Source organism: Hemiscyllium ocellatum, chromosome 28 (assembly GCF_020745735.1).
Source record: "Hemiscyllium ocellatum isolate sHemOce1 chromosome 28, sHemOce1.pat.X.cur, whole genome shotgun sequence".
NCBI lineage: Eukaryota > Metazoa > Chordata > Chondrichthyes > Orectolobiformes > Hemiscylliidae > Hemiscyllium > Hemiscyllium ocellatum.
This window is the reverse complement of record NC_083428.1, coordinates 43,848,369-43,863,731: the sequence shown is the minus strand read 5'-3', so window position 1 is coordinate 43,863,731 and position 15,363 is coordinate 43,848,369. Positions and strand designations below refer to the sequence as shown.

General features: G+C 44.5%; 1 protein-coding gene across 7 annotated transcripts in view; it reads left to right on the top strand.

The window, feature by feature from the left end:
• LOC132829036 (E3 ubiquitin-protein ligase arkadia-C-like) overlaps positions 1-10,552 on the top strand; it is a 93,861-nt gene extending 83,309 nt beyond the window's left edge. For all 7 annotated transcript variants that reach the window (XM_060846311.1, XM_060846312.1, XM_060846315.1 and 4 more), the window contains one exon: positions 8,934-10,552. The gene's annotated coding sequence lies outside the window, so the exon portion shown is untranslated. The remainder of the gene's footprint in view (positions 1-8,933) is intronic.
• The last annotated feature ends 4,811 nt before the right edge of the window (positions 10,553-15,363 follow it).

Sequence of the window (15,363 nt, the reverse complement as noted above, 5' to 3'; positions counted from 1 at the left end):
AGAGGGAAGCACTAAAATCACTCAGAAACGATAAGAACATAATCATACTACCAGCAGGCAAAGGCAGAATGACAGTCATCCTGGACAAAGCAGAGTACATCCAAAAAGCACAACTACTTGCAGATACCAACACCTACCAAAAGAGGGAGTGTGACCCCACCCCACAGCTCACCAATAGTATAAACAACTCACTGAGGAATCTACAGAATAAAACGGCCAGATAACCAGGGTTGACCTACAAAGAATGAAACCTGAAAGGAACAACACCCCCAGATTCTATGGACTACCTAAAGTGCACAAACCAGACATTCCACTCAGACCCATAGTATCACTGCCAGGGACGACACCACACAAACTGGCTAAAATGAACACCAACTAGCCACGAAATGACACGACCAGCTATCCTTAGTAGCCACACACGTAGATGACAAGCAACATGAATTCGACTGGGACAACACTATTATTATAGGGCAAGCCAAACAGAGAACAGCCAGGGAATTCCTAGAATCTGTGGATGAGTGCCATGCCTCTATCAACAAACACATCGATCTGGACCCAATATACCGGCCACTGCAGCAGACAGCTGGAACGGACAACCGGAAGCGGCAGAAACAAACCACTCTAATGCTGGAGGAAACATCACAGACGCGCTTCACAGGAGGCTCCCAAGCACTGAGGATGTCACCTAGACAGGGGACGAAACGTCTGCAACACAAATTCCCAGCTCGGCGAACAGAACCACAACAAGAAGCTGTATGTTTCCCTTCAGAGAACCCTGAACTCGGACTTTGTGCTTCAGATTTCTGAAGCCTGTCCCCATTTAGAAAATAGTCAACGCCTGTATTCTTCCTATCAAAGCACATAATCTCAAACTTTGCCACATTGTATTCCATCTGCCATTTCTTTGCCACTTGCTTAGCATGTCAAGGTCCTCCTGCAGCCTCCCCGTTTCCTCAATACTGCCTGTCCCTCCACCTATCTTTGTGTCATGTCCACAGATCCTTAAGGCAACAGAGTCTGTGGTTAAGAAAGCTGTGAAATACTGTGTTCACTTCTGGTCTCCCTGCTTATAGGAAAGATGTTGTGAAACTTGAAAGGGTTCAGAAAAGATTTACAAGGATGTTGCCAGGGTTGGAGGGTTTGAGCTGTAGGGAGAGGGTGAATAGGCTGGGACTGTTTGTCCTGGAGCATCAAAGGCTGAGGGGTGACTCTGTAGAGGTTTGTTTAAAAACAAAGCATGAGGCATGGACAGGGGGAATAGACAAAGTCTTTTTTTCCCCAGAGTAGAGGACTGCAAAACTACAGAGCAGAAGTTTAAGGTAAGATGGGAAAGATCTAAATGGGAACTGAGGGGCAACTTTTTCCACGCAGAGAAAGCGTGTATCAAATGAGCTGCCAGAGGATATAATTACAGTATACCATTTAAAAGACATCTGAATGGGTATATAAACAGGAAGGCTTTACAGAGATATGGGCCAAATACTGGTAAATGGGATTAGATCAGTTTAGGATATATGGATGGTACAGACAATTTAGACTGAAGTTGCTGTACTGTATGACTTGACTGTTAAAGGCATTGAATAAAAACTGAAGGGAATTTCCAGCATACACAGTTCTTTTGGTATTTTGCAGGGAGTTTATGTTAGAGCTGTTTGAGATCTTAATTAGCTGGAGTACTGTGTGTAGTTCTGGTCACCACACCACACCATAGAGAGGATATGAGGGGTGCAAAGGAAATTCACCGGGATGTTGTCTGAGCTGAAGTCATTAAGCTATGAAACAAGACTAGACAGGCTGGGGGTTGCTTTCCTTAAAGCAGAGAAGGCCGAGTGAGGATGTAATTAGGGTGTACAAATTCAGGGGCATTGCTTGGGTGGATTGGAAGAAACCTTTCCCCTAGTTGAGAGTTCAATAACAGGTGTCACAGAGTTAAGGTAAAGGCAGGAAGTTTACAGGGGATGGGAGGATTTTTATTTTCCCCTGAGGGTGGTGGAGACCTGGAACTTTCTGCATGGAAACTGGAACCATCACAACAGCTAAGTATTTAGATGAACACTGGGCCTGTACCCTTGTATGCTGTAGCATTTCAAGTGCTGGAAAATAGGATTACAGTACATAGGCACTTGATGACTGGCGTGGAAGTGATGGCCAAAGGGCCTGTTTCCATGCTGTAAAACTGCTACATCACCGGCTTGTGAGAAAGGTGAAAACTCGTGGGCGGCACGGTAGCACAGTGGTTAGCACTGCTGCCTCACAGTGCCTGAGACCCGGGTTCAATTCCCGACTCAGGCGACTGACTGACTGTGTGGAGTTTGCACGTTCTCCCCGTGTCTGCGTGAGTTTCCTCCGGGTGCTCCGGTTTCCTCCCACAGTCCAAAGATGTGCGGGTCAGGTGAATTGGCCATGCTAAATTGCCTGTAGTGTTAGGTAAGGGGTAAATGTCGGGGTATGGGTGGGTTGCGCTTCGGCGGGTCGGTGTGGACTTGTTGGGCCGAAGGGCCTGTTTCCACACTGTAAGTAATCTAATCTAATCATGGAATAAAACGAACAGTAGCAATGATGGTACACAATTGGCTCAGTGATGAAAACTGTAATACTCAATGGGTATATTTTGGGCTGGAGAGAAGTTTGTAGTAGAATTCACCAAGAGAGTGGTGTTGAGATCTTTGGTTTTCCTGGTGCATATTAATGATCTTAATCTTGGTGTGCAGGGATCAATTTCAGCATTGAGTATGACACAGAATTTGAAAGCATGCTGGTGCAAGGACAGTGTAGAACTTCAAACCAACATTGACAAAGGTGGCATAATGGCTCAGTGGTTAGTACTGCAGCCTCTCAGCGCCAGGGATCCAGCTTCAGTTCCAGCCTTGGTCACCTGCCTATGTGGAGTTTATGTATTCTCCTTGTGTCTGTGTGGGTTTGCTTCAGGTGCTCCAGTTTCCTCTCAGTCGGGAAGGGTTTGGAGGGATATGGGCTGGGTGCTGCCAGGTGGGACTAGATTGGGTTGGGATATCTGCTCAGCGTGGGCGGGTTGGACTGAAGGGTCTGTTTCCTTCAGTCTATGTACATCTCTATGACTCTATGTGCAGGTTAGGTGAATTGGTTGTGCTAAATTGCTCCATAGTGTCCAGCGAAGTTTAACTTAGGTGGATTAGCCACTGTAAATGCAGGGTTATGAGAATGGGGGGGGCATGGTCTGGGGTTCGGTGCAGACTATGGGCCAAATGGCCTCTTTCCACATTGTAGGGATTCTCTGATTCTAGTTGACAGTGGTGTATTGGTGGCAGGTGAAGTTCAAAGCAGAGAAGGGTGAGGAAGAGCATGGACAGCTAATTTAAAACAGGGGCTAAAATACAATCAAGTGCATGAGCAGAGGGATCTGAGTGGATGTCTGTGTAGATCATAGAAGATGGCTAATAAAGCATGTAGTGTCCTGGGCTTTATTAATAGGGGCATAGAGTACAAGAGCAGGGAGTTGATGCTGAACTTAACTCGAGATGCCTATTAGACCTCCCCTCAGATAATGAGGAAGGAGGTGAACACTTTGGAGAGAGTGCAGAAGAGGTTTACAAAGATAGTTCCAGGGAAGAAAGACTTCAGTTATGAGGATAGATCAATGACATTGGAACTATTTGACTTGGAGAGAGAAAACTAACAGGAAATCCGATAGACATTTTCAAAATTGTGATGGGACTGGACATTGGATAGGGACAAACCTATCCGTTGTTGCTCAATTGAGACAGTGAAAGAGTGGCTAGGGAGAGAATATGTCCCCTTAAAGATCAGCATGGTTCTGGATATAGGTTTGCTCGCTGACCTAGAAGGTTTGGTTTCAGATATTTTGTCATCACATTAGGTAACATCATCAGTGAGCCTCCGAATGAAGCACTGGTGGTATGGCCTGCTTTTTATTTGTGTGTTTAGGTTTCCTTGGGTCAGTGACATCACTTCCTGTGGTGATGTCATTCCCTGTTTGTCTGAGCGGGGTGGTTAAATGGGATTGAAGTTAATGTGTTTATTGATAGAGTTCTGGTTAGAATGCCATGCTTCTAGGAATTCTTGCATGTGGCTCTGTTTGGCTTGTCCTAGGATGGATGTGTTGTCCCAGGAGCTGTAACAAGAACTGTAACACTACATTGGACAAACAGCCAGAAAACTAGCCAGCAGGATACGTGTACATCAACTAGCCACAAAAAGACATGACCCTCTCTCACTAGTTTCCTTACATGCGGATGAGGAAGGACACCACTTCAACTGGGACAACACATCCATTCTAGGACAAGCCAAACAGAGACGCGCAAGAATTCCTAGAAGCATGGCATTCCAACCGGAACTCTATCAACGAGCACCTTGACTTGGATCCCATTTACCACCCCCTGCGAAAAAGAACAGGAAATGACATCGCCACAGGAAATGATGTCACCGACCCAAGGAAACCTAAACACACAAATATAAAGCTGACCATACCACCAGTACTTCATCTGGAGGCTCACTGATGTAAACTAGTAGGGTGACAAAACGTCTGGAAATGAACCTCCCAGCTCAGCGAGCAACCCTACATCCAGATCCTCAACCTGAGCTACAAATCTTCTCAAAACTCACTGTCAGCATGGTTGGCTGTGTGGAGCCATGGGAGATGAGGGAGTTCTTTTTTTAATGAATATTTCTCCTCTGTGCTCATTGAGGAGAGAATCGTGGATGCTAAGAAAATAAGGGTAGCAAGTGGGAATGTTTTGGACTGCATACATATTACCAGAGAGGAGGCATTTGCAGCCCTAAAGTGCGTTATGGCGGATAAATCCCCTGGGCCTGATCAAGTCCATCCTCCAGACATTGTGGGAGGTGAGGGAAGAAATTGCAGAGGGCCTTGCAGAGATTTTACTTCATCTTTAGCCACTGGTGAAGTTCTGGAAGACTAGGATGGCTTATGTTATTCCATTATTTAAGAAAAGTAACAAAGACAAGCCAGGGAACTACAAGCCAGTGATCCTGACAAGTTGTTGGAGATGATGCTGATGGATGGGATCGACCAGCATTTGGACAGTCAGCATGAATTTGTGCATGGGAAGTAATGTCTGACAAATCTTTTAGGGTTTTTCGAAGAGATAACCAAAAGGATAGATGAGGGTAAGGCAGTGGATGTTGTCTATATGGACTGTAGTAAGGCCTTTGACGAGGTCCTGTACAGCATGAAGGTTAGGTTGCAAAGGATCCAGGGAAAGCTAGGTAATTGGATTCAAAATTGGCTCGATGGTAGGAAGCAGAGGGTGATGGTTGAAGGTTGTTTCTCGGACTGGAGGCCTGTGACTAGTGGTGTACCACAGGGGTCAGTGCTGGCACCTTGTTATTTGTTATTTACATAAATGATGCAAATAAACAAGGCATGACTAGGAAGTTTGTGAATGATGCAGAATTAGGAGGTATCGCTGAAAGCGAGGAAAGTTATCGAAAATTACAGAGGCATCTTGATCAGATGGGGAAGTGGGCTGAGAATTGGCAAATACAGTTCAATACAGATAAGTGTGAGGTGTTGCACTTTGGAAAGGCAAAGCAATCTAGGATTTGTACAGTAAATGGTAAGGCCCTGATGAGTGTTGTAGAACAGAGGGATCTCTGAATACAAGTAAATAGTTCTTTGAAAGTGGTGTCACAAGTAGGTGAAGGAAGCATTTAGCATGCTGGCCTTCGTTGGCTGAGGCACTAAGTATAGAAGTTGGGGCGTTGTTACAGTTATAAAACTTGACCTACTCTTGGGGAAAAGGCAGGGCAGGTGACTGAGTTGTCAGTGGGGGAGCATTTTGGGGCCAGCGACCATAATTCTATTAGTTTTAAAATAGTGATGGCAAGGATAGACCAGATCTAAAAGTTAAGTTCTAAAGAGAGAGGCTAATTTTGATGATATCAGGCAAGAACTTTCAAAAGCTGACTGGGGGCAGATCTTCGCAGGTAAAGGGACAGCTAGAAAATGGGTAGCCTTCAGAAATGAGAAGAGAGTCCAGAGACAGTATATTCCTGTTAGGGTGAAAGGAAAGACTGCTAGGCGTAGGGAAAGCTGCATGATGAGAGAAATGGAGGGTTAGGTGAAGAAAAAGAAGGACATATGTCAAGTATAGACAGGATGGATCGAATGAATCCTTGGAGTATAAAGGCAGTAGGAGTATACTTAAGAGGGAAATCAGGAGAGCAAAAAGGGGACATGAGATAGCTTTGGCAGATAGGAGAATCTAAAGGGTTTTTACAAATACATTAAAAATAAAAGGGTAATGAGGGAGAGAATAGGGTCCCTCAAAGATCAGCAAGGCAGTCTTTGTATGGAGATGGGGGAGATATTTAATAAGTATTTTGCGTCAGTGTTTACTGTGGAAAAGGACATGGAAGATACAAAATGTAGGGAAATAGATGGTGACATCTTGAAAAATGTCCATATTACAGAGGAGGAAGTGCTGGATGTCTTTAAAATGGGTAAAGGGGATAAATCCCCAGGACCTGATCAGGTGTACCTGAGAACTCTGTGGGAAGCTGGGCAAGTGATTGCTGGGCCTATTGCAGAGATATTTGTATCATTGATAGTCACAGGTGAGGTGTCAGAAGACTGGAGGTTGGCTAACGTGATGCCACTGTTTAAGAAGGGTGGTAAGGACAAGCCAGGGAACTATAGACCGGTGAGCCTGAAGTCAGTGGAAGGCAAGTTGTTGGATGAAATCCTGAGGGACAGGATTTACATGTATTTGGAAAGGCAAGGACAGATTAGGGATAGTCAGTCAGTATTGCTTTGTGCGTGGGAAATCATGTCTCACAAATTTGATTCAGTTTTTTGAAGAAGTAACAAGGATGACTGATGAGAGCAGAGCAGTGGACGTGATCTATGTGGACTTCAGTAAGGCGTTTGACAAGGTTTCCCATGGGAGACTGTTCGCAAGGTTAGATCTCATGGAATACAGGGAGAACTAGCCATTTGGATACAGAGCTGGCTCGAAGGTAGAAGACAGAGTGTGGTGGTGGAGGGTTGTTTTTCAGACTGGAGGCCTGTGACCAGTGAAGTGCCACAAGGATCAGTGCTGGGTCCTCTACTTTTTGTTATTTATGTAAATGGTTTGGATGTGAGCATAAGAGGTATAGTTAGTAAGTTTGCAGATGACACCAATATTGGAGGTGTAGTGGACTGCGAAGAAGGTTACTTCAGATTACAATGGGATCTTGACCAGATGGGCCAATGGGCTGAGAAGTGGCAGATGGAGTTTAATTCAGATAAATGTGAGGTGCTGCATTTTGGGAAAGCAAATCTTAGCAGGACTTATACACTTAATGGAAAGGTCCTGGGGGTGTTGCTGAATAAAGGGACCTTGGAGTGCAGGTTCTTAGCTCCTTGAAAGTGGAGTCGCAGGTAGATAGGATAGTGAACAAGGCATTTGGTATTATTTCCTTTATTGGTCCGAGCATTGAATGTAGGAATTGGGAGGTCATACTGCAGCTTTACAGGACATCAGTTAGGGCACTTTTGGAATATTGCATACAGTTCTGGTCTCCTTCTTATTGGAAGGATGTTGGGAAACTTGAAAGGGTTCAGAAAACATTTACAAGGATGTTGCCAGGTTTGGAGGATTTGAGCTTGAGGGAGAGGTGAATAGGCTAGGGCTGTTTTACTTGGAGCATTGGAGGCTGAGGGGTGACCTTGCAGAGGTTTATAAAATCATGAGGGACATGTAGACAAAGTCTTTTCCCTGGGGTGGGGCGTCCAGAACTCAAGGGCAAAGGTTTAGGTTGAGTGGGGGAAAATATAAAAGACCTAAGGGGCAATTTTTTCATGCAGAGGGTGGTGCATGTGCAGAATGAGCTGCCAGAGAAAGTGGTGGAAGCTAGTATAATTGCAACATTTAAAAGGCATCTGGATGGGTACGTGAATAGGAAGGGTTTGGAGGGATATGGGCTGGGTGCTGGCAGGGCAGACTAGATTGGATTAGGATATCTGGTCGGCATGGACGGGTTGGACCAAAGGATCTCTTTCCATGCTGTACATGTCTGTAACTCTAAGTCATTGGTGAGTCTGCAATTGGAGTATTGTGTGCAATTTTGGGCACCCTGTTATAAGGAAAGACAGAATTAGACTGAAAAGAGTGCAAAGAAGATTTTCAAGGATGTTGTCAGGACCAGTAGGCCTGAGTAATAGGGAGAGGTTGGCCAGGATAGGACTTTATTCCTTGGAACGTAGGAGAATGAGGTGTGACCTTTATTGAGTTGTATAAAATCACGAGGGGTGTTGAAGGGATGAAAGCATACAGTCTTTTCCCTTGGGATGGCAAATCAAAAACTAGGGGGCATAGTTTTAAGATGAGAGGGGAAAGATTTAAAAAGGACCTGAGGGGCAACTTCATGCAGCAAGTGGTGTGTATATGAGATGGGCTGCCAGAGAAAGTGATTTGAGGCAGGTACAATAGCAACATTTGAAAAACATTTGGACAGGTACCTGGATGGGAAAGGTTTAGAGGGGTATGGACCAAATGTGGACAACTGGAAGGATCTGTTTGGGCCAAAGGGTGCTGTAACACTCTGACTCTGTTGGGAGGGCACAAATATAAAGTGATTTGCAAATGTAATGAGAGAGATTCAAGTCTGGAATGAACTACCTGATGTTTATCTAATGGAGGTCTTTGAAATTCTGAAGCTCTTTGAAGGTGTACGACACTATATACAGAGACAACTTGTAAAGGATTCTACAACTTGGGCTGATAATGAGAGTGTGGCTAATAATTGTGGTAGAAAAGTTTCTTTTCTCAGGTAGAATATGAAGCTCTCTTCTGGTGGGTTAGCATGGATTGAGTTGGGCTGAATGACCTATTTCTGTGCTGTAAATGTTATATAAATTCACCCTGAGAGAAATGATTAACCCAAGATCCTGAAGCTGGTTAAACCTAACATGTACATTTGTGTTCTAGGATTTGGTGTCAAGTTCCCTGATTATTCTGGACTTTGGGAGTTTAAATCTGGAAACTGTATGGAGTCCTCAGCTTGTGCTGACTGGATTTGAAGGTATCAAACAATATTTGGACCCAGGTGTTCTCTGCCAATGTTAATCCTGACATACATTGTGCTCCTGAAATACCAGCATCTCATCCACAACGAAAGGGCCATTGCCTTAAACAATCAAAACTCACTGTTTTGACCAGAGAGCATTTCCACCTCAGCCTCGCATGGGAACAGAAGAAATTCCAAACCCAAGATCAGACCAAAGGATACGGAGATACTCTTTATTGCTATTGTCCATAAGAGCTTTTTCTGATCATCGGTGGTTACCAGGCTGTGTAACTCTGCACTGACCGGAGTTTTCAATGTCCCCTCAGAAATAAACATCAGGCTGTAATGCAAAGAGTTAAATGGATTCCACCTCTGATGCAGGAGGTATTTAGTGTTATGTGATTGATGCTGGATTGGAGAGTGTGTGCATTAGTTATCCAGAGTATTGTAAAGACACAGATTGTCCCTCCTTCTCTAAGGAAGGAGGAGGAAAGCCATCATGAATTTACAGACTGAGGGGGAAGGACTGGCGTACACAATTGCACATGGACCACGACAACATGCATATAATTCAGCGTACTTGTTACACTTGACAGAAAGTCTGCCCCCCAATTCCTGTTCACCGAAGGTATAGGAATACCACAGGATCAAGGCGATGTTGACAGACCAGAGAATATCGCAGGTGTGCATTCCCCACTCACGGCAGACTAACGCTGGAGATTCCTGGAGACTCATCTGCATGCAAGGATTTTGACAAATTAATACTTTGCTGTCTTGTTACATTTATCTGTCTATCCTCGGCAACAGCGGGGTTTGTGATTAGGGAAGTTGCACTGTACCCGTAAAGATGGACAGAAGCACAGCTCATTATTTCATGGTCCACCTTACAGCCTTAGCTAACCACAGTAATCCAAAGGCTAGAACCAAGGGTCACTGGTGTCCTCCACAACCCTCCCTGAAATTGATCCCGGGGTCATCTGTAGCATTCTGACCCCAGTCTCCCACCCTCCCTCAGCCCCGCCATGGACACTGATCCTGGGATCTCTGTGAACCCCAGGGTTGAATGAATGTATAAAATCTCCACAGATTACATATGAAATTGGAACCCCTGCTAGATTGGAACTTGACCTGAACTGAGACCTCCAGTGTTTGCTATTCCACGATGCTTCTGAAGAGGACAGCCAATGGTGGCCACTCTGGGAGATGGTAGCTTCAACCTAAAGCTGGAGTGCTATAACAATGTGAGTGAATCAGTATTCCTGGAGGAACCAGACAACTGAAAGTGACCCTGCAGTTCATGGCCCAGGTGTTGGTCCCAGTACAAAGGGGGAGGTATCTGTATTGACAGTCATACTAATCACAGAATGTCAATCACTTGTAGGTCTAAAAATGTGCAGCGCCTGCAGTCTTCCAGAGGGCACATTAGATTTTCTGAGATGACAGTGCGGAGTCTTGTTCCATGTACTGTGTAGTCCCTGTAGGTAGTGTGTGTTGTAATCAGCATTATGTTTTTGCATAATATCATTTTAAAAAAATGAACGTGTCATGTGTAATTATTCATGAAACTTCTCATAAAGTATGAAGTGATTTTAAGATCAAGGACCAGTGTTGGGAACACCATTGTTTACAACTTACACTACACTAAAGTTTTGACTTTGGAATTAGAAGCACAATTTCTAAATTTGCAAATGGAAAACCAAATTATGGATGGGAATAGTCAGGAATGGAGATTACAAACCCTGGAGACCTGTTTAAGACCAAAACGTGGGATTTACATTATTGTGTTACATTACATTATGTTACTGCAATGGTTCCATCCTTCCCTCCTCTTACCAAAACCAAGAGGAGAAAGGGAGAGATTGAGAGGGGCTGTTAGTAAGATTGTTGTAACCAAGAAAGTACTTGGTCATTTGTAAAGCTTGTAGGTAGCCAGTTAATTGGAAATTATCAACAAAATAGTTTGAGAGGGGCTGCTGTGTAGTGGCAGTGCTGCTGGTTTGTATAAGTCTGGGCATAGGTAAATACTGGGCTTCAATGAGTAAGGTAAAGGCAAGGTAAGATTCTTTTATCTTTCTTAGTGTAAAGGAACAGAGATGGCAGGGCAATAGTGTGCTCCTCCTGCCAAATGTGGAGGGGGGCGGGGGGAGATCAGGGAGTAGGCGAGTGTCTCTGATGACATTGTGTGCATGAAGGTGAGCTCACACTGCGATGTTTGGTTGGAGTGGCAGTTGTATTCACTAAGGAGGGTTGGGGGGCAGAGAGTGTGATAGACATAAGTTACAGGGAGGTGGTCACACCACAGGTTCAGTCAAGTAGTGACTGAAGTCAAGGGTGACCACCAGGCAAAACAAGCAGGTAATGCTGGAGTCTCCTGTGGCTATTCCCCTCTCTAACAGGTCTACTGTTTTGGATACTATTGCAGGGGATAGCCTCTCCAGGAGTATAACAGCAGCGGCCAGGCCTGTGACACACCAACTGGCTCTTCTGTAGAGCAGGGTCTGGCAAGATCCATGTGAGCGATAGTAGGAACAGACTTGCTAGTTAGGGGCACAGACCAGGTGTTTCTGTGACCACAGTTGAGATTCCAGACTGGTGTGTTGCCAGGATTGAGGACATCTCTGAGCAGTTGCATGAATTTTTTAAAGGGAGGGTGAGTAGCCAGGCAGAGATAGAAAGAGGGATGCGGTCCTGTGGAGTGAGTACAGAGAATTAGGAAAGAGAGAAAAGCAGGACCTAGAGGGTAGTAATTTCTGGGTGATGACTAGTGCCACATGCTAGTGAGGCAAGGAATAAAAATATGAGATGAATACATGGCTAAGGAGCTGGTGCAGGGATTGGGCTTTCATGTTCTTGGATCATTGGGGCCTCTGCTAGGGCAGGGGTGACCTGTACAAGAGGGACAGGGGATCCAATATCATTGCAGAGAGCTCTGCTACTTTTACTTGGGAGGGTTTAAACTTGAGAGGCACGGGGCTGGGAACCAGAGGAGCAGGTCAACAAGTGGAGGAATTGAGGGGCTGGTAATTTCAGAACCAGTAAACTGGAAAGAAAGGACAGTCAGAGACAGGTAGATGAACACAATGGTGCTAATGACTTGAAGTGCATTTATTTCAACACAGTATAGGTTAGGCAGATGAGCTTCGAGCATAGATTAGTACATGTGGCCATTACAGAGACTTGGTTGAGGGAGGGACAGGACTGGCTGCGTAACATGCCAGAGTTTTGTTGTTGAACTTGAGATAGAGAGGGAGGTAAAAGAGGGGGAGGAGTACTATTACTAATCAGCGAGAATGTCATATCCACACTCATGAGAGGGCATACTGGAGTGCTCAAGTGCTGAGGCAATATGGGTAGAGCTCAAAAGTAAGGTGGGTATGATCAGTCTGATAGTTTATACAACTATATAGCCACCAAGACACTGAGGAACAAATATGTAGGTAGATTATGGAAAAATGCAATAGCAAAGGGTTGTCATGGTGGGTGACTTTAACTTCCCCAGTATTGACTGGGACTCCCTTACTGCAAGAGGCCTAGACAGGGCAGAATTTAATTAGACCCAAGAGGGCTTCTTGAAACAATAAAGACCTACTGATCAGAGTTCAGGACCAGCACGTTCCAGTAAGGAGGAAGGACAGGGATGGCAAGGTAAGGCACCCTTGGATAACGAGGGAGGTTGTGAATTTAATCCAAAGGAAAAATAAGCAAATATAAGTCTTAGTGAGCTAAAATCAGACAGAGTCTGTGAGGAATATAAAGAAACCAGGAAAGAACTCTAGCTGGGAATTAGGAGAGCAAGGGGCCATGAAATAGTCTTGGCAAATAGGGTCACAGAGAATCGTAAGGCATTCTATATATACACATACATTTAACAAAAGAGGATAACTAGGAAGAAGATAGAACTACTCAAAGATAAAGGAGGGAACTTGTGCTTAGAGGTAGATGATGTGGGCCACATCCTAAGTGAGTACTTTGGGTCAGTATTCACCTAGGTGGAAGATAGGCTGAGTGCAAGGCATGCTAGGGCTTTTGAGATCCCAAGAAAGGCGTGGTGTTAGGTCTCTTGAAGAGCATTAAGGTGGATAGAGCCCCAGGGCCCGATGGGCTGTAGCCCAGCTTATGGAGGAGGAGACTGCTGGGGCCTTGACCAAGGTTTTTGTGTTGTGGCTAGCCACTGGAGAGTTCAGTGTAGGAATGGCAAGTAGCAAATGTTCTTCCTCTTTCAAGAAGGGAAATAGCCAGTGGTTGTGGTCATGCTAATGGCATAGATGGAATAAAGGGATGAGGTCCTAAAAGCAGAACATAGAGAACAAGTACCAAAGTTGAAATGTAGGACCTTAAAAGTGGTTATCTCAGTATTACTACCAGTGCCACGAGCTAGTCCGAATAGAAACAGCAGGATTATACAGGATGCACACATGGTTGAGTATAAGGTTAGGCTGTAGCTCTACTGAGCTTTTAGTTAGGCCACACTTGGAATATTGCATACAGCTCTGGTTACCACACTACCAGAAGGATGTGGATGCTTTGGAGGCTGGTATAGAAAATGTTCACCAGGATCTTGCCTGGTATGGGAGATTTCAACAATGAAGAAAGGATGGTGTTCAAGTCCATAACTCCCTGAAAGTGGCTATGTAATTAGTTAGGGTGGTAGAGAAAGCATATGGCATACTTACCTTTATTGTTCAGGGAATTGAGTACAAGAGTCAGGATGTCATGTTGCAGCTTTAGAAGACTTCAGTTAGGCCAAACTTAAGGAATATTGCTTTCAATTCTGTTGCCACATTACAGGAAGGATGTGGAGGCTTTGAAGATGGTGCAGAAATAGTTTACCAGGATGTTGCCTGGATCACAGGATATGACCAAGCTAGAACTTGGGTTTTCTCTGTAGAGGTGGAGGCTGAGGGGAGACTTGATAGAAGTCTATAAAATTGAGTCATCTCTTTCCTAGAGTTGAAATGTCTCAGTCTGGGGGGCATGCATTTAAAGTGAGAAGGGGGCAAGTTCAAAGGAGATGTGAGGGGCAAGGTCTTCACATAGAGAGATGCAGCTTAACCAGATTCAACCTTAAGAGGGGAAAGGGAGAGTGCATAAGGTCAGCAGCATTCGCAATGTTCCAGGACTGGTGGTGAAAATAGGACCACAGTAGATACATGTTTCAGAATACAAAGTGATGGAGTAGTTTAAGAATTTATTTTTCCACGTTACCTAACAATTTCTTATTCTTGCCAGCAGTGCTGTCTATCATACACGTGGGGAGTAAACATTGAACAGTTCAGGTGCTTCTTCAAGGTTCATATGAGCACAGTTTATAAAAGTTTTCTTTAATGGTTACAACTTACTGGCATTATGGAGGCAAAGGTCACAGTAAAATATTTTTAGGGGACTGATAGTTGTACTCCAGTATAGTAATTGCAGTGCAGAAACTTGATATTGCCCTTCCAGAGACAGTTAAAAAATGTCTGAAAGGTTTACCAGGAAGGCAGGGTGTGATGGGGAAGCATTGATGTGACAGTGACCATTCCCAATCTTTAATTAGGTTATCCTGTGTGATATTATGTGCCTCTCATTTCTTAATCAAATTGTGGGCAGCACAGTGGTTAGCACTGATGCCTCACAGCGCCAGAGACCCGGGTTCAATTCCCGCCTCAGGCGACTGACTGTGTGGAGTTTGCACGGTCTCCCTGTGTCTGCGTGGGTTTCCGGTTTCCTCCCACAGTCCAAAGATGTGCAGGTCAGGTGAATTGGCTATGCTAAATTGTCCGTAGTGTTAGGTAGGGTGTAAATGTAGGGGTATGGATGGGTTACGTTTCGGCCGGTCGGTGTGGACTTGTTGGGCCGAAGGGCCTGTTTCCACACTGTAAGTAATCTAATCTAATCTAATCACCCCATCTCATTGTTAGTTTGTGTTTTGGCACTAAAGTTGCTGGTCCTGATTTGCATACAAAAATAAATCTAAATTTTTGCTCCTTCAATGTTGAGAACTCCCAGGCCAATCCTCTTTCAACTTTATTCTGCTGGGTCTGTCCTTATGGTGGGACAGGGCATACCCATGAATGGTGATGGATGTGCCCATCACAGACATCTTGGCCAGTCAATACTGGATGGTAAATCTGGTTTTACACTCGTTGTACTTTTGCTGTTGGATACAAATCAAGTGGTTTGCTAGATTTTATTAACAGGCAGGCAAGAGATAAGGATGATCCTGCAGATCTGGAATCACTTATTGGCTAGACTTAGTAAAATTGGCAAATATCCATCCCCAAAGAAGATGAGTGCAGTGGGCAGGTTTTGAATGTCTTCATTGCTAAGTTTGCTTTTTAAATTCTAGATTTATTTAAAATTCACCAACTG